We start from the raw sequence: 18,848 nt of genomic DNA on the forward strand, positions 1-18,848 counted from the left end.
CAAATAAATAAAAGGAGCCCAGGCAGCTAAATCTTGGACTGCTCTGCTGAGGGTTGTGCAAGCTCCCCAATATTCTATTTTTCATATTAGGGTCCACATACAGTAGACATTTCATTCTAATCTCATATTCTTTATTGGCTGCAATAAACCAGTTTGGTAGTCTTCTACTAGCAGACTGGTGGTGATTTTCTTATACCAAACTTTAAATCCTGGCACTCCAATTAGCTGCATGTATACACACCTTCCTCCAAAATAGCTTCCCCATTCTACATCTCTATGTTCACCTCTCCATGCACTCCCACACTAGGAATTTCATCTCTGTTACAGCACGGACATTCTATTTTAGACTGTGATAAGTCATTTTCTTGCCTGTCTTTCCTCAAGAGTCATAAACACCTTAGATGGCTGATAATGTGATAAATGGATGAGGTAAAGAATGAAGGAATCATTTTAGTAAATGGCAATAGAAAGAATACACTGTTTTTCCCTCTGTTGTGTAATATTTTTAATATTTTCTGTATTCTCTAAGAGGATAATATTTCTGATCATGATTGATCAATCAAGAAATCTAAATTTATTATCATTTAAAATTTTAATATATTATTTCAGAACAAATTTGAGCTCACAGAAGTGTTATGTGGGGAAGAAATCAAGATGCTCATAGTTGAAAAGTGGGCTGTGTTTCCAGAAATGGCCTATTGTTGAAGAGAGATATCTTGATGTCACATTTATCATCAGAAGCTATAAAAATCCATAGGATAGGAGCGCCTGGGTGGCTCAGTGGGTTAAGCCGCTGCCTTCGGCTCAGGTCATGATCTCAGGGTCCTGGGATCGAGTCCCGCATCGGGCTCTCTGCTCAGCAGGGAGCCTGCTTCCCTCTCTCTCTCTCTGCCTGCCTCTCCATCTACTTGTGATTTCTCTCTGTCAAATAAATAAATAAAATCTTAAAAAAAAAAATCCATAGGATAAATAAAATGAATATACCCTATCTAATTTAAAGATTTAGAGAAAAAAATCATACTTATAATCAAATAAATATAGGAGATTATGTTTATAAATGTGTTTATATATAGCTTATAATAAAATACAGATGGATAATGGGAAATTTCACATTTTTATTTTATTATTTTTTTAAAGATTTTATTTATTTATTTGACAGACTGGGATCACAAGTGGGCAGAGAGGCAGGCAGAGATAGAGAGGGGAAAGCAGGCTCCCCACCAAGCAGGCAGCCCAATGCAGGACTTGATCCCAGGATCCCAAGATCATGACCTGAGCGGGAGGCAGGGGCTTAACCCACTGAACCACCCAGGCGCCCCAGGAAATTTCACATTTTAAAAATACAAAACATAGGGGCGCCTGGGTGGCTCAGTGGATTAAGCCGCTGCCTTCGGCTCAGGTCATGATCTCAGGGTCCTGGGATCGAGCCCCGCATCGGGCTCTTTGCTCGGCGGGAGCCTGCTTCTCTCTCTCTCTTTCTGCCTGACTCTCCGCCTACTTGTGATCTCTCTCTCTGTCAAATAAATAAATAAATAAAATCTTAAAAAAAAAAATACAAACCATAAAAATATTGCAACTATGACAATCCCTTCAGACCAAGCTTCTGGCCCCTGGGGATCTTCATTCATTCTGTGTTTTTACAAGAACTTTGGTAGAAAACTGTAGTCTATAAAGAGAAGAAAAAGAGTTGTAAAGAGGAAATGGATGATAAGTAACTTGTACATCTAAGTAAGCTGATACACTATGTAATCACACAAAAGATTATCTTACTTGCCTTCCTCATCAGTTTGTTGTCTCTCTTGAATTTAAACCTGGGATTGATTAATCCCATAGGCATGTTTTCCCTCACTATGATGCAGGCACTGACCCGGCAGTGAAAGTACAAAGACAAATGTGACATGGCTGCTTGCCTGAAGGAGCTTTCTGATGAGTCAGGGGTATTGGAAGTTCATCCAGTGGCACAGGGGTTATGATACAGTGAGGCCCAAGAAAGAGGGCAGTCAGTATAGTCTTCTGGAAGCAAATATCTACGCATTATACTTTGGGATTTTAAAATTGACCAAATTAAAGAAAACGTGAATTCTAAGGTAAGCCGCAGAGAAATCTTTCCTGAATTCCTAACATGTTCTGTGTATAAATATTCAACAGTTAATCTGTTGCAGATAGGATTCTGTAAATAAATTCAGACATGACCTTCACTAGCTTTGTGCTCTGGTGAGAGTAACAAAGCTCCTATAGCCACTGAGAGCCCCTGGTTCCATTCTAGCAACAATACCGAAAAGTCTCAGACTGCTGGAAAAAATTTTGAATACTTTAATACTTCTGTTGAAGCCATGGCAACCATGAAACTGTCGTAGAAATAAAAAGTTTTGAATTCTTGACATTTTTTTAAAGAATTCTAGTGTTCTAGATATGCACATACTTAATATTATACTTAAGACATTATGAATCTGAAGTGGCCAAAGGCCCCTTTGTCAAGAATTCACTGAATAATTTCAAGTTGAATAGGACTTTTTTTAATGCTTTGTCATTTTGAAAGTATTTATGATACTTTTCAAAATCATTAGCCATTCAGACATTGAGTAATGTCACAGGCTTTTGTAGATTTTATTCCATACCTTAATATGAGCCATGAGTAAGACAAATCACTACATTAGTGAATAGATTTTTATTTCACTGAAAATAATATCTGGATTTTTCAGACTTTAATTTTTACAGACCATGGCCAAGGCCTCAAAACAGCCCCTGGGTTACTGAAAAACATTTCACAAACCTATTTAGAAGCATCAGTATTATGTTTTCATGATTGGAACTAAAATATGAAATAAATTTCCTTTTTATACAACTTTTCTCCAGGATTTAATACCACAGTGTCTAATATTAGTTCAGTGACCTTTCTTGTTATATTTATTCAAAACTGAAGGAGGATAAGCGTGAATTCTTAAACAGAATAAAAAAGACAGAATTAATTTATCTTTAAAAAAAGAAAAAAAAAACACTTATTTGTCTTTATGCTTTCTTATCATGAATAGCCAAAAAGGGTGCATGTCACTTAGCTCCATAATGAAATTATATATTGCTCAGACCACTCTGTACAAAGATTTTATTATTGCTAATGATTTTAACATCACAAAGATTAATGAATTATTACTGAAAATCAATTGCTTAAAATAAGTGTTGAAAATGACTCAGTTGAAAGATAATTGAGTTGCATCTAAACAAAATGTTTCAGCACCAGTGAAGCATGAATCATAATTTTTAAGTAAAAATGTATGGTTTTACATTTTTCACATACTCTCTAATGAGATCAGCATTAGAAATGAATAAGTGCAAGTTCCATCTCTATATCCAGAACAGACAAACACTGAGAAATTTAGGTTTTTATCATGTTCATAGGAACTTTCCAAAGCTTAACTGCAGTGTCACTGCATCTGCTGATCTCCTTGGAAGCACAAGCCATTAGGGACATTGTTTTTGACTGATTGGTCAAACCGTATACATATGTATGTTGTTGGTGGGGAACTAAATCTATCACAAAGCTCAAAAACAGAATCAGTCCAAGATGGATGCCATCCTGAGTAGAGCCTCCTAAATCATTAATTCCCGGCAAGGAGTATCAGTGTTGCTGCCTTTGTTGAATCCTCAGGGCCTGGCGCATAGTTTTAATGAATAGATGTTTGTAGAATAAAACTTAACTTACCATTGGTTAGCCATATCAACATGAAATATGAAGAACTTCCCAATTTCTAAACTTAAGGTAACTGCTGCCAGAAGTCTGTATTTCCTCTGAATTTCTATGGCACTTGTCCACAAAGCACAGATGGAACTGCACTGCCTTAAATGAGATACTCTTTTCTTTCTTTCCTTTTCTTTCTTTTTAAAATTGATATATGCCATTCTTTAAACAGACTGTAAATACCCAGAGAACAAGAACCCTGTCATATGTTTCCTTCTATTTCCAAACAATCTTGAAAAGCAAAAAGTTCAAGAAAAATTGAGATAAAAAATAATGAATATACGCCATTTTTTAAAAGATTTTATTTATTTATTTATTTGACACACAGAGATCACAAGCAAGCAGAGAGGCAGGCAGAGAGAGAGGGGGAAGCAGGCTCTCCGCTGAAAGCCCGCGGGGCTCAATCCCAGGACCCTGGGATCTTGACCTGAGCCAAAGGCAGAGGCTTAACCCACTGAGCCACCCAGGTGCCCCTATATGCCATTTTTTAAACAGACTATAAACACCCAGAGAACAAGAACCCTGTTATATTTCTTTCTATTTCCAAATAATCTTGAAAAGCAAAAAGTTCGAGAAAAATTTAGATTAAAAAATAATATTATATTTTCTTCCTAAAGTAGAATAATTCTTTTATGGTCTTCATAGTTTTATCAATATATTTGACAACTTACAATAAGGGCAATCTATTAACTAAATATACTGAATCCACATGTATATTAAGATAAGATTAATCAAGTTCTGACAATTTTAAAGATATTTGGCATAGAAAGAGCATTTCCAAGAGCAAATTCTTTTAGCATAGTGACTCTGAACTTTAAGCTATTTCTCTTTCCTGGCCAAATGCCTCCTGGAATCTATAGGTTTGCAGACTTTGAACTCATTCTGGCACACGGAACTAGTATGGCTCTATCCAAGTGCCAGGCCAAAGACAAAGAATGAAAAGCAATGAGAGTTCCCAAGGTAAAGTTGCCATTAGCATTTTATGAATGTGGAAAGTGTTCCTGACCCTGGAAAGACCAATAAAGAATGACTGTGAGAACAAAATTTTTCTTGCAGTTCAGGTTTGGAGAGCACAGAAACAACAAAGTGGATGTGCCAGATGCCTCAACAAACAACTGACAGGCTGCCTGTCTCTACAATAGCAGGCTACAGAGACAGAAACCCCTCTTCCACATTCCACCACCTCTGCAGCTCCCACAGTTGCAAATACTGCATGGCCAGACCTGAGCTGTAATGAGCCAACAAGGAAAAATCACATCTACAAAAGGCCATCAGGCAAAAGAATCACAGAACAAATTTCCAATGAAACAGAATAGCTGTAGAAGAAAACGTGGCCTTGAATTAAAAAACAATAAGAACACACTAGCAGAGATTTCAGAATGTGACCCACTTCTCAATACCATGCCACCACACTTTCTTGTCAGTGTTATTACAATACCTCTTATTACTCTCCTTACTGTCTCTTCACAGAGAAGCCAGATTTTTCTATCAAAAAAAGTAAATCAAAGAGGAGGCACTGTGAACGATTTTGGCAGTGAGGACTTGGTTTATGAATCTCTCAAGACCTTTCATAAAAAGAGAGCAACTAGTAGAGCAAAAACAAAGAGCCATGGATCTTTGAGACATCAACAACAAAACTAGGTGATAAGACATCCCCACAAATAAGGAGGTGGTAAAAGCCACTAAAATCCATTTGATATCATGGTGTATGGAAGGAAGTAGAGAGAAGGCACTTAGGCATTAGCTAGCCCTGAGCATGGGAGAGTGCTAAAATTATGAATAAGCACCCTCTGGAAAGCACAGTGGACCAATCTAAGATGCACAAGGAAACTTCTGATCCACAGTGAGTAAAGACTATTATGGATTATACTATAATTGAGGCTAGAGCAGTCTGGGTCTTATAAACTTCTGACACTAAAAAATCAAAAATGCATTCCAAGCCAAAGCCCTATACCATAGAAAAATTATTTCTACTACAATATAAATTAAAAATACAGGAAAATATGGATAAAGAAATATATGATCCATATAACATTGGAAGAGGGAAATAAAGGAAGTAGACTGCAACTTTCTCAACCCAGGGGAAAAGAAATGAAAAAGAACAGAAGAGCTTAACAAAAACTATAAATCACAGACATGAAGGCAGAAGGAATAAACCAAGCAAATCGGGCATTACACTAAATGTGAACACTAAAATCTATCATTAATCGGACTGAGTTAAAACAACAACAACAACAAAAAAACATGAAGAGAGATCCTAAGAGTTCTCATGACTAGGAGATTTTTTTTCTTTTCTTTTTATTGTATTTATATGAGATATATAATGGATGTCAACTAGGCTCTAAGCCTGTTGTGGTAATCATTCTACAATATAGGATACATAACCTATGTGGTAATCATTTCACAAACCATCATGTGATACACCTTAAACATACACAGCAATGTACACCATTTATTTCTCAATAGAAAAAAAAAAACAGGCTATTTGTTGCTTCAAAGAAATACACTTACCATAAAGTTATGGTGGAAAAAATCAAGTTAGGAAAAGAAAAGAAAAAAATACCAGGCAAAGGCAAACAAAAATGGGAATATCAACAGGATGAAATTTAAAGTTAAAAGCAATAAACAGGATACAAACAGATATATCAAAATAGAAGTTCTTCTACAACTTAACAAAGAAAATACAATAGTTATAAATTAATATGTACAAAACAATTAAGTTATTAAGCTAACTTACTTGTGGAGCAGAAGGAATAACATGGAGGACATTAGGAGAAGGAAAGGAAAAATGAATTGGGGAAGTTGGAGGGGGAGAAGAACCATGAAAGACTGTGAACTCTGAGAAATACACTGAGGGTTTTAGAGGGGAGGGGGGTGGGGAATTGGGTGAGCCTGGTGGTGGGTATTAAGGAGGGCATGTATTACATGGAGCACTGGGTGTGCTGCATAAACAATGAATCTTGGAACACTGAAAAAATAAAACTTAAATTTAAAAACACAAGTAATTAACTATATAAAGCAAAAACATTCAAAATGGAAAAGGAATTTTATATGTATACTATTAAAATAAAAGCCTCCAATAGGTTTATTTCAGAATGATACAGATCTTGACAATAAAAAATATACAGCATATATTTACCAAATTGATTTGTTTGGCTCTAAAGAAAGCCTTGTTGTCAGAATAAAATCCAATTAAGTTAGAAACAAAGATTTTTTTTAATTGATTTATTCATTTTAGGGGTATGGGAAAGGCAGATGGAGAGAGAGAGAAACTTCAAGCAGACTCCATGCTGAGCACAAAGCCTGACTTGGGGCTGGATCTCACCCTGAGACCAGAACCTGAGCTGAAACCAAGACTTAGACGCTTAACTGACTGCACCACCCCGGCACCCCAGAAACAAAGTTTTAAAAGAAAAACCCTCAAGTACTCAGATATTAGCACTTGCTCTTATCGAGAGCCTTGCATAAAAAAGATCAAACAAAATGTGGAACAAAAAACTACATAGCACATAAAGAGGAATGCAAACTTTACTAGAATGTAAGCACGTTTATGGCAAGAATTTTGTGTTTATGTGTTCCTAAATTAGTGAACACAGCAAGTGTTCAATAAATATTTACCAAATACATACCAAAACTAATGAGGCACAACAAAAACATTATTGAGATGAAAACTAAAATAATTTGGTACTCACCAACAAAATTATAAAAACAAATTTTAACAAATTTAACAAATTTTAAAAATTATAAAGATGAAATTAATGAGGAATACTCAAGTTAATTTTTTTTAAAGATTTTTGTTCATTTATTTATTTATTTATTTGACAGAGAGAGAGAAAGAGATCAGAAGTAGAGCAGCAGGCAAGAGAGGGGGAAGCAGGCTCCCCGCTGAGCAGAGAGCCCAATGTGGGGCTCATCCCGGGACGATGAGATCATGACCTGAGCCAAAGGCAGAGGCTTAACCCACTGAGCCACCCTCAAGTTAACTTTTAATGAAAAAAATGAAAATCCAAAGCTGGTTCTTTGAAAATATGAAGATTAGTGGTTAATCTGATCAGAAAAAACAGAAGTGGGTGCCTGGGTGGCTCAGTTGGTTGAGTGTCGACTCATAGTTTGTGCTCAGGTCATGATTTCTCAGTCATGAGATCTGTCCCATGGCAGCCTCCGTACTTGGTAGAGAATCTGCTTAGGATTCTCTCTCTCCCTCTCCCTGTGCCCTTTCCCCTGCTCACATTCTCTCTCTCTCTCTCTCTAAAATATATAAATAAATCTTAAAGAAAAAGAAAAAAGAGGCAAGCATATAAATGAATTTAGAAAGGAGAATGGAACCTTAGACAAAGGAAAATGCAAATAATTAAAATTTGTATGTAATTCTGTAATTTTATAGACCTCTCAAGAACAATGACAAACTTGTAAACCTCTCAAGAAGGATGACTTCCTAGCAAAAGAGAAAACCATTAAATTTGACCTCAAGAAGAAACTGAAAATTTGAGTAAATATATTACACTAAAGAAACTATAAAGGTTAAAAAAAAAAACAAAAAATCTTGTATTATTAGAAATGCAGTTTGCATGAGGGGATTCAAAAGTGTATAGTTTTGTTTTTTTTTGTTTTTTGGGGTTTTTTTTTTTGAACATATATTTTTATCCCCAGGGGTACAGATTTGTGAATCGCCAATGGAATACTATGCAGCCATCAAAAGAAATGAAATCTTGCCATTTGAGACAACGTGAATGGAACTAGAGCGTATCATGCTTAGCGAAATAAGTCAAGCGGAGAAAGACAAGTATCGGGGCGCCTGGGTGGCTCAGTGGGTTAAAGCCTCTGCCTTCGGCTCGGGTCATGATCCCAGGGTTCTGGGATCGAGCCCCGCATCGGGCTCTCTGCTCAGCGGGGAGCCTGCTTCCTCCTCTCTCTCTCTCTGCCTGCCTCTCCGCCTACTTGTGATTTCTGTCTGTCAAATAAATGAATAAAATCTTAAAAAAAAAAAAAAAAAAAAGAAAGACAAGTATCATATGATCTCCCTGATACGAGGAAGTGGTGATGCAACATGGGGGCTTAAGGGGGTAGGAGAAGAATAAATGAAAGAGAAGAGTATGATTTTAAGCATTTTTATGTTTGTATCTATCTAAGTAGGCATCCCTCCATGAAACAGTTATAGAATAGAAACTTTCCCAGTGACTAGTGACTAGAAAAGTGACTAGTGGGGATACCCTAATACCTAACAACTCCTTAGAGAGGCTTTCCCACAAAAGCTTAAGCACCCATGAACATGAATGTTGACTTGTGGGCACCTGGGTGCGCTCAGTTGGCTAAGTGGCTGCCTTCAGCTCAGATCATGATCCCGGAGTCCCGGGACAGAGTCCCGCATCAGGATCCCAGCTCCTGGGGAAGTGTGATTCTCCCTCTGACCTTCTTCCCTCTCATGCTCTCTCTCACCCTCTCTCCCTCAAATAAATAAATAAATAAATAAATAAATAAAATCTTTTTTTTTTTGAAGGAATATTGACTTGTAATGGTGAAGATCTGAAAATAATCTAAATGTCCATGGGAGAGGGATGGATGAACACTTTGCGATGCATTCAAACAGATGACATTACGCAGCAGTTAAAATGGTTACAGCTCTAAAATATCTTGAGTGAAAAAAGCAAGTTGTAGGAAGTTATTTGTATATGAAATCAGTTATGTAAATTTTTAAATAAATGGGACAATGACTATACATTTGTTTCAGACACATACTTATGTAATGAAAGCTTGGAAATATGGACTGGATACACAGAAACACTACAGGGATTGCCTGCAGAGAGAAGCAGCAGCACATACCCTAGAAAGGGAAAGATAGAACCTCAACTTTAATTTTCACTATTTAAAATGGGATCTAAAGTAAATATAACAAACTGTCAATATGCTTTAAAATTCTGGAAATATGCACAATTTTGTATAACTCTTAGTCAAAGTTTTAAATTTATATTGTCTCTCAAAAGCTCTTTTCTGCATTCCTTTTGTCCTGTATTTTCCTAGTTTCCTGTGAGGCACCCAGTACTCTCTCTTTCCCCCAGTTCTCCAAAAGCAATCCAATAGCTGCTGTTGGCATTTAGTGTAATTTGAAGTGGCTCATTATTCCCAGAGATATCTAATTATTAAATCTGTATCTGTATGTACTTTCCAAACATTAAAATATCAGGACAGGTATTTGCACCTTTGTAATTGTAGTGATGTTCTTCTGGGAAATGGGTTTTCCCTGGGATCCTAGAATCACATCTGCTATAATTTTATATGCCTGCTATAATTCAAGACCAGCTCAATAAAAGCAATTAACCTGAGCATTGTTTTATTATTACATTAATGCAAAAACTTGCCTAGGGACATTCTAGTATTCACAATACTGCAAATTATTGCATAAACACAGGCCTCAGTTCCCTAGATGATAGGTGATCAAACAAAAGACAAACCTGTTTTACTTAAACAATAGTTTGTTAGTGAATATGTGTTCACAGAAATATAGGTAGACGAGATGGTTGAGTTTGGAATCAGGTACTTGATACTCGCAAGGCTGCTGCTTCTCAAGGCTTCTTCCTCAAAGAGACAGAAGGCTATTTCTCTATACTGTACAAGCTGCAAAGCAGGATACAGCTTCTTGGCTGTTCATATACAGGCAAATTGCCACTGGCTGGAACAGAAAGTTCAATGATTTCCCCATTAGCACTGGATTCAGACTTTTACTTCAGTTTGCTTTAAATAATTTGTAACATAATCCAAGATCCCTTTAATGAGTACAAACAACATACACTTTCTAATAAGTCTGGAAAGTGTATTTAGATTTCTGTTCCACTTCATATCAGTTAGTACACAATTTATAATAATAAATAACTAAAAATAACTAAAAAGCTTGGTTTACTTGTTTCTTTTTGTTAATTGGCCTATTAGACTCATTAATAAAATCTGAGCATTTCTTATAAGAATTAGAAACTTCTGTTTCTATAATACTGAAGTCAGATAAATGACTCATGAAAATGTGAGACTCATACTAACAATTTAAGTATATATGTACAAGTATATGTCCTTAATTAAAGTGTGTGTGTGTGTGTGTGTGTGTGTGTGTACAAGTCAAATCTTTAATTACCTAAATTTATTTTTTTTAATATTTATTTATTTGACAGAAAGAGAGATCACAAGTAGGCAGAGAGGCAGGCAGAGAGAGAGGGGGTAGCAGTCTCCCCGCCGAGCAGAGAGCCTGATGCGGGACTCTATCCCAGGACCCTGAGACCCTGACCTGAGCCGAAGGCGGAGGCTTCAATCACTGAGCCATCCAGGCGCCCCTAATTACCTAAATTTAAACCATTATCTTGGGTAATACTGCATTTAAATGTATAATAATGCACATGAGTTATTCTTAAATACCAATAGCCATGCTTCATAGTAGAAAAATTGCTTAGACTAGGAATAAAGTATATTATATACTCAGGGTCTTTGTATTAATATATGTGACTTTTCAGTTCAAAAATATATTCATATAGGCTCAACTTTTCAAAATACTTTTTATTCTGGGTTTAACATCAAGAAGTTTTCATTTTAAATATGTTAACACAGAACACTCCATAGGTCTATGAAAACTTTTGTAATACAGAAAAATGATACTAGTCACTCACACTACAGTTAAAAAATTCAAATAGATATATTTTTTACTATAATCAGTTACTGCAGAAGCATTGTTATTTGATATATAGTGGAAATAAAGTGTGAATTACTCCTCTGAAGGCAAAAATATAGAATTACATTTCTGTAAGAGTGGGGAAGTAAAATAAAGCATCTATCTCTGAACTCTCCATTTATGTCCAAAGAATTTACAAACTTTAATTTCTGACTAAATCTAAAATGGAATGCTTATGAAATATATTTATCTGAATATCAAATGTACCCCACAAAATGTAATTCTTAACTTAGACTCAAATTCTGATGGAATTAAGTAAAGGCATTTCTGTAGTCATTCAGAAAGATGAATGGCTACTAAATGAAATATTAATGACAATGAGCACTCTGACTCTGAATAAATGTAATAATTCCTTTTCCCTTAAATAAAAAAAAGGAAAAATGGAATTCTTCAAAATCATATAGGTTAGTGCTCATGTCAGTATACTAAATGCTCATGTCACATATACTAAAATGGGAACAATATAGAGAAGATTAGCATGGCTGTTGTACAATGATATCATGCAAATTCCTAAAGCAGTCCATATTTCTTAAGACATGGAAGCAACCTAAAATGTCCATCAATAGATGAATATATACAGAAGATGTATACATACATGTATATTTTATAGACACATGTGTGCATATACATAAATATACATGTATACATATCTGTATGTACATATATTTATATGTATATACATACATACACATAAATATATGAATATATACATATATGTATGTATACACAGACACACATATTTACTGGAATATTACTCAACCCCAAAAAGGATAATATCTTGCCCTTCGTGACAACATGGATGGACCTAAAGGGTATGCTGCTAAGTGAAGTAAGTCAAATAGCTGAAAGACAAATACCATATTATTTTACTTAAATGTGGAATCTAAAAAACAAATATACAAACAAAAAGCAGAATGAGACCTATAAGTTCAGAGAACAACTGACGATTACTAGAGGGAAGAGGGGCAGAGGTATGAGCAGTATGGGTGAGGGGGAGTGGGGAGATGCAGGCTTCCAACTGCAGAATGAATGGGCCAACAGAGTGGAGCATATAGAATAAGGAATGTAGTCAATGGCATTGTAATAGTATCATATGGTGACAGATGGTGACTTACACTTGTGGTAAACATACCACAAAGCATAAAGATGTTGAATCACTATGTTGTACACCAGAAACTAGTGCAGCACTGTGTATCAACTATACTCAAGAGGAAAAAAAAAAAAAAAAAGGACAGTGTATATCAACTATACTCAAGAGGAAAAAAATAAAAGGACAGTGTATCATCAAGATCGAGATATGCTATAAATAAAAATTTGCCTTATTTGAGAGGCAGGGCGAGGGACTTGGGGGGTAAGGAAAGAAAAAAATGAAACAAGATCTGATTGGGAGGGAGATAAACCATAAGAGACTCTTAATCTTGCAAAACAGACTGAGGGTTGCTGCAGGGAGGGTGGGTAGGGAGAGGGTGGTTGGGTTATGGACATTGGGGAGGGTATGTGCTATGATGAGTGTTGTGAAATGTGTAAGCCTGATGATTCACAAACCTGTACCCCTGGGGCAAATAATACATTATATGTTAATAAAAATGATTTTTAAAAATTTCCCTTGTTCCCGCAAAGATTTTAAAATATATAGTTCTAAAATTCTTTAGAATAAACATTTTAAAAGACTGAGATCTTGACCTTGGTGGAGAGGGCATGGCCATGTCTCACTGAATGACAGAGAAGTCACTGTGGTACTGTGTCAGCAAAACCTCCTAAAAATCTGATGTCTGGGTTGTCAGAGAAAGCTATTCACAGGGATACATCTCCCCAGAGGCATTCTGCTACAATATCACTGGGGGAAGCTGCTGACCGCCAGGCACCGTAGGAGGCAGAAGATGAAGAAGCTGCAAGTGACACAGGAGCCTGTGAGTGAGCATACACTGGAACCAGGAAGCAAAGCTCTTCTCTCCCTCAGTCTCTCTCCATCATGTACTTGCAAAGCCTCAGTGCTTGGTGACAATGGAAAAATACTCTGGGGCCCAAATCCATTTCACACAGTAATAAAGAAGAGTGAATTTAGCCTTTTCTTCTGAGTGATTTTTCTAGCCTCTGCATGCAGTATTCAATGCTACAATGCTTGGTTATATCAAATCAGTCAAAGGAGAAAGATCATGAAGAATTTCATGAGAATGGTTTCTAAGGGCAAGGTCTGGAAATGGCATGTATCATTTCTATTTATGTGTCACTGACAAGAACTCAGTCATAGGCTCACACTAACTGCCAAGGCAGGATAGGAAAGGTAGTTAAGTTGAGGCCCAGGAAGAAGAAATGTTTTTTGTTTTTTTGTTTGTTTGGTTGGTTTAATTTATTTGAGAGAGAGAGAGAGGGGTTGAGAGAATGGAGAGAATGAGCAGAGGGAGAATCAGACTCCGCACAGAGCAGGGAGCCCCAATGTGGGACTGGATCCTAGGACTCTGAGATCATGACCTGAGCCAAAGGCAGACTCTTTTTTTTTTTTTTTAAGTTAAAAGAAGCACTTATATACTCAATGAGATCAATATTACAGGAAGGTGGTAGAGGCAGAGTTCACCCAAAATAGTAATTAATCTAAAACATCAGCTAATCCAAATAATAGAAAAAGAGCCAATGTCATTTGCATTTGCCTTTGGAGTATACTGTCCTGCAACTGTAGCATGTTCTCTCTCTCTCTCTTTCTCCCTCCCCTCGGGTACCTGTGCTTCCAAAGCATGTACTCTTTTATTTAAAATTTTTTTATAAACATATAATATATTATTGGTCCAGGAGTACAGGTCTGTGAATCACCAGGTTTACACACCAGGTTTACACACTTCACAGCACTCACCACAGCACATACCCTCCCCAATGTCCTTAACCCCACCACCCTCTCCCGACCCCCTCCCCCAGCAACCCTGGGGGAGTTTTGTGAAATTAAGAGACTCTTATGGTTTGTCTCCCTCCTGAGCCCATCTTGTTTCATTTATTCTTTTCCTACTCCCCAAAACCCCCACATTGCATCTCCACTTCCTCATATCAGGGAGATCATATGATAGTTGTCTTTCTCCGCCTGACTTATTTCGCTAAGCATAATACCCTCTAGCTCCATCCATGTCATCGCAAATGGCAAGATTTCATTTCTTTGCATGGCTGCATAGTATTCTGTTGTGTATATATACCACCTCTTCTTTATCCATTCATCTGTTGATGGACATCTAGGTTCTTTCCATAGTTTGGCTATTGTAGACATTGCTGCTAGAAACATTCAGGTGCACGTGCCCCTTCAGATCACTGCATTTGTATCTTTAGGGTAAATACCCAGTAGTGCAATTTCTGGGTCATAAGGTAGCTCTATTTTCAACTTTTGAGGAACCTCCATGCTGTTTTCCAGAGTGGCTGCACCAGCCTGCATTCCCACCAACAGTGTAGGAGGGTTCCCCTTTCTCCACATCCTCACCAGCATCTGTCATTTCCTCACTTGTTAATTTTAGCCATTCTGATTGGTGTGATGTGGTATCTCATTGTGGTTTTGATTGTGTTTCCCTGATGCCGAGTGATGTGGAGCACTTTTTCATGTGTCTGTTGGCCATCTGGATGTCTTCTTTGCAGAAATGTCTGTTCATGTCCTCTGCCCATTTCTTGATTGGATTATTTGTTCTTTGGGTGTTGAGTTTGCAAAGCTCTTCATAGATTTTGGACACTAGTCCTTTATCTGATATGTCATTTGCAAATATCCTTTCCCATTCTGTCAGTTGTCTTTTGGTTTTGTTCATGTTTCCTTTGCTGTGCAAAAGCTTTTGATCTTGATGAAGTCCCAATAGTTCATTTTTGCCCTTGCTTCCCTTGCCTTTGGCGATGTTCCTAGGAAGAAGTTGCTGCGGCTGAGGTCTGAGGTCGAAGAGTTTCAAAGACAGATTCTTAACCCACTGAGCCATCCAGATGCCCAAAGAAATGGTTTTGGTGACTTGTCAGTCTCTGTCATAGGTTATTTCTCTTAATTTATTATTTTATTTTTCCTGAAAGCAATGCATCTTACTGCTCATCACCATTACCTCTGGCCTGGATGATACTAATGTATGTATGTAATAACCTCAGATGTCAGCTGGGGCCCCATCCAGTCCACTAAAATCTGATGATGATGGTAATGCATGTACATATATATTGAGATGCCAACTAAGACTCTTCTACTCTTTGAGTTCCAGACAAGATTTGTCCCAGCTTCATGTCCCCAGAGAGGTCTGCAAATTCCTGAGTTCTTACATTCTTATAGTCTTCTCCATGCCTAACTTCTGTTTCCATATACGCTGTTGCCATTCTTCACTGCTTTGATCCAGATATGAAATCCAAATCTTTCATTGATTTTCATTCAAAAACACTTGTTTAACCACCCCATTTGTGGAAGACTTTACAGAAGAAATTTAAATGCAGGAGGAATAATTTCAAACTACATAATAGGCAGCCTCTCCTTAGTACTGACTTCTAGGAAGTTTCTGAAGATTTTCACCTCATCTGGTTTTCTTCTACACATCACCTCGCTGCTTCCTTTCTCCCCAGAGTCTCTTTACCCCTCAAGAGAAAAACAGATCCCTTTTGTTTTGTCATACAGAACAATGTAACCATCTTTATTAGTTGTTTAAGTTCCTACTGACACCAATGTTCTTGGGAGTATTATTTCCCATCCCCAAGGCATGTTCTGGTTTGTTAAAGCTAAAATTTTCACATTATTTCATACAAAGTCAAATGACTTGATATTGACTATATTAAGTGAGTTCTAGGAGTTCAGCATTCCTAATATGTGTTCTATGGTGCACTGGTCCTATGAGATAATCTGTAGACATAAATAAATAAATAAATAAATAAATAAATAAATAAAATTTATGATTAAGTAATTTTAAGAATCCTTGCATACTTTCTCTTCTCCTTGGAAATTTACAGTGCATATCAAGCATATTGAAAGCTGGGAAAAGGTCATATACCTGCTTACTGTGATAGTAGCTAACTTACTTGATAACAAACCTTTTTTTTTCTTTTTTTCACAAAATGCCCTCTAATGTACAGAATGCACAGAATGTAGAAAGTTCCTTCTAGCTATAATGTTCTGAAACACTCTAATTCTTAAGCACCTATATGACTAATGACAAAGCAACTATAAAACAAAACAAAAAACCATCAGTGCGACAGCCTGGCCAGAATGGGAGCTGTCACACACTTTCTTACTGTAAGATCCCTCTTGGATGACTACTGCTTCCACCCACCCAGAGTTTAAGTATTCTGGCTATTCTGAGAGGCTGAGGCAGAGTTTCAGAGACTAATCAGAAATGAACAGGAAAAAGAAAAAGCAAATTTACCTGCTGGTGCTGAAACTCTGTTTCTACACTTTCACCTTCAACAAGGCTACTTGAGGCTGTCTGCATGAAAAACATCCCTTCCCTTTTTTCTCTTTGTATTCACCCACCACAGGATTCCTGTGTTTTCTTGAGATAAGCTGCTTCTGTTTCCAGCACTCTTCCCCAATCCCCCACCCCCTCTCCGATATTTAACCTTTCACTAATGCTGGTGTTGACTCTTGATCTTTTTGGCCAAAAGGACAGTGGTTATAATGTAACCACATTTTATAGCAAGTCAGCAGTCTAGACAGTAGGTGACTTTTATTACCCCTTCTAACCTTGACACTATGAAGTAGTTAGACCTTTGCTCTGGTAGAACATAGTGACTAGCAAATTTTAAAAAATATATCTTAAATGAGAAATACTGTTGGGAAGCACAATTCTCTTGAATATTGTCACCAAGGCACAGGCCCACATTTTTATCAGTTTGAAAGTATCTTGAAAAACACACAGTATGATGTAAATACAGTAGAATGTTAGTATTTCCTGTTACTTTCTTTGAAGAAGTATTTATTTCTACTGTTTGAGTACTTCAGGCTCTGAAATAAATATATTGAAGTCCCCTTCTCCTTTCAGATAACTTTTTTTTAAAAAGGTAGAAGTCCATTGGGAGAAGGGGGTGGGATTATGGACATTGGGGAGGGTATGTGATTTGTTGAGTGCTGTGAAGTGTGTAAACCTGGTTATTCACAGACCTGTACCCCTGGGGATAAAAATATATGTTTATAAAAAATAAAAAATTAAAAAAAAAAAAAAAAGGTAGAAGTCTTTATATTTACTGACTACAAGTTCTTTGCATGATACATGTGTTGCAAGTTATTAACACCCAGTCTGATGGCTTACCTTTTATTTTCTTAATGGAGTCTTTTAAATAGCAGAGTTTTTAAATTTTTAAGTTCAATTTGCCCATTTTCTTCCAGAATATTTAGATTTTTAGCTTTTATGTTTAATTCTATAACCTATATCAAAAGAAACTTTGTGAATGATATGAGGTAGAGATCAAGATTAATTATTTTTCATATATTTATCTGGTTGTTACAGCACTATTTGTTGAAAAACTTTCCTTTCTCCATTGAAATTCTTAGTGCCTTCATTAAAAACCTATTGACCATAAATGGTGGATCTATTTCTGAGCTCTGTTCTGTTTCATTGATGTATCTTTCTATTCTTATTCTAATATCATAGCCTTAATTACTATAATTATACAGTAAGTCTTGAAATCAAGTAATGTGACCTCCAACCTTGCTCTTTTTCAAGACAGTTTTGTTTATTGTTTTGTTTCAAGATTATTTTGTTTATTATGGGTTCTTTTACTTGAAAATAAATTATAGAATCACTTTATTTATATTTACAAATAAATAAATAAATACAGATCTGTTGCTGTTTTAAGTGGGATTGCATTGAATTTCTATGTCAGTTTGAGAAATTTACATCTTAAAAATATTAGTTGATTTCATCCATAAAGATGGCATAATCCTCCATCTGTTTAGGTTTTTTGAAATTTCCCTCAGAAATATTTTTCACTTACTGTGCAGAAGTTGTGTGCATTATTATTAAGTTACTAATGAATATAAAATTTTTTTCAAAGATTTGTTTATTTATTTTAGAAAGAGAGAGAGACACAGTGAGCATGAGTTGAGGGGGCAGAGAGAGAGGGAGAGAAAATCTCAAGCAGACTGTGCTAAGTGGAGAGCCTGACATGGGGCTCAATCTCATAACCCTGAGATTATGACTTGAGCCAAAACCAAGAGTCCGATGCTTAACTGACTGCACCACCCTGGCATCCCTAAAATGTTTTTAATACTATTATAAAGCATATAATTTTAAAGTTTCATTTTCTAAATGTTTATTGTTAATGGAAACACTAATGTCTCCACTATCTCAGATTCACCACATGAAATTATTTAAAAAGTAAATCAATTAATTTAACTATGAAAAATATAAACCAAGTATAGTTACACATAAGATTGACTGTTCAGAATTTATTTACTAGTAATATCTTCATAAATTGATTGAC

General features: G+C 36.3%; 1 long non-coding RNA gene and 1 other non-coding gene across 5 annotated transcripts in view; one reads left to right on the forward strand and one right to left on the reverse strand.

Annotated features, from left to right (window-relative positions):
* Positions 1–18,848, reverse strand: part of LOC131824966 (uncharacterized) — a 192,667-nt gene that overhangs the window by 31,677 nt on the left and 142,142 nt on the right. The gene's annotated exons all lie outside the window — the stretch shown is intronic.
* Positions 11,865–11,974, forward strand: LOC131826227 (U6 spliceosomal RNA). Its single transcript, XR_009351481.1, has one exon. It is a non-coding gene; the product is annotated as a U6 spliceosomal RNA (small nuclear RNA).

The sequence above is a fragment of the Mustela lutreola genome, chromosome 2 (genome assembly GCF_030435805.1).
Source record: "Mustela lutreola isolate mMusLut2 chromosome 2, mMusLut2.pri, whole genome shotgun sequence".
Lineage (NCBI taxonomy): Eukaryota > Metazoa > Chordata > Mammalia > Carnivora > Mustelidae > Mustela > Mustela lutreola.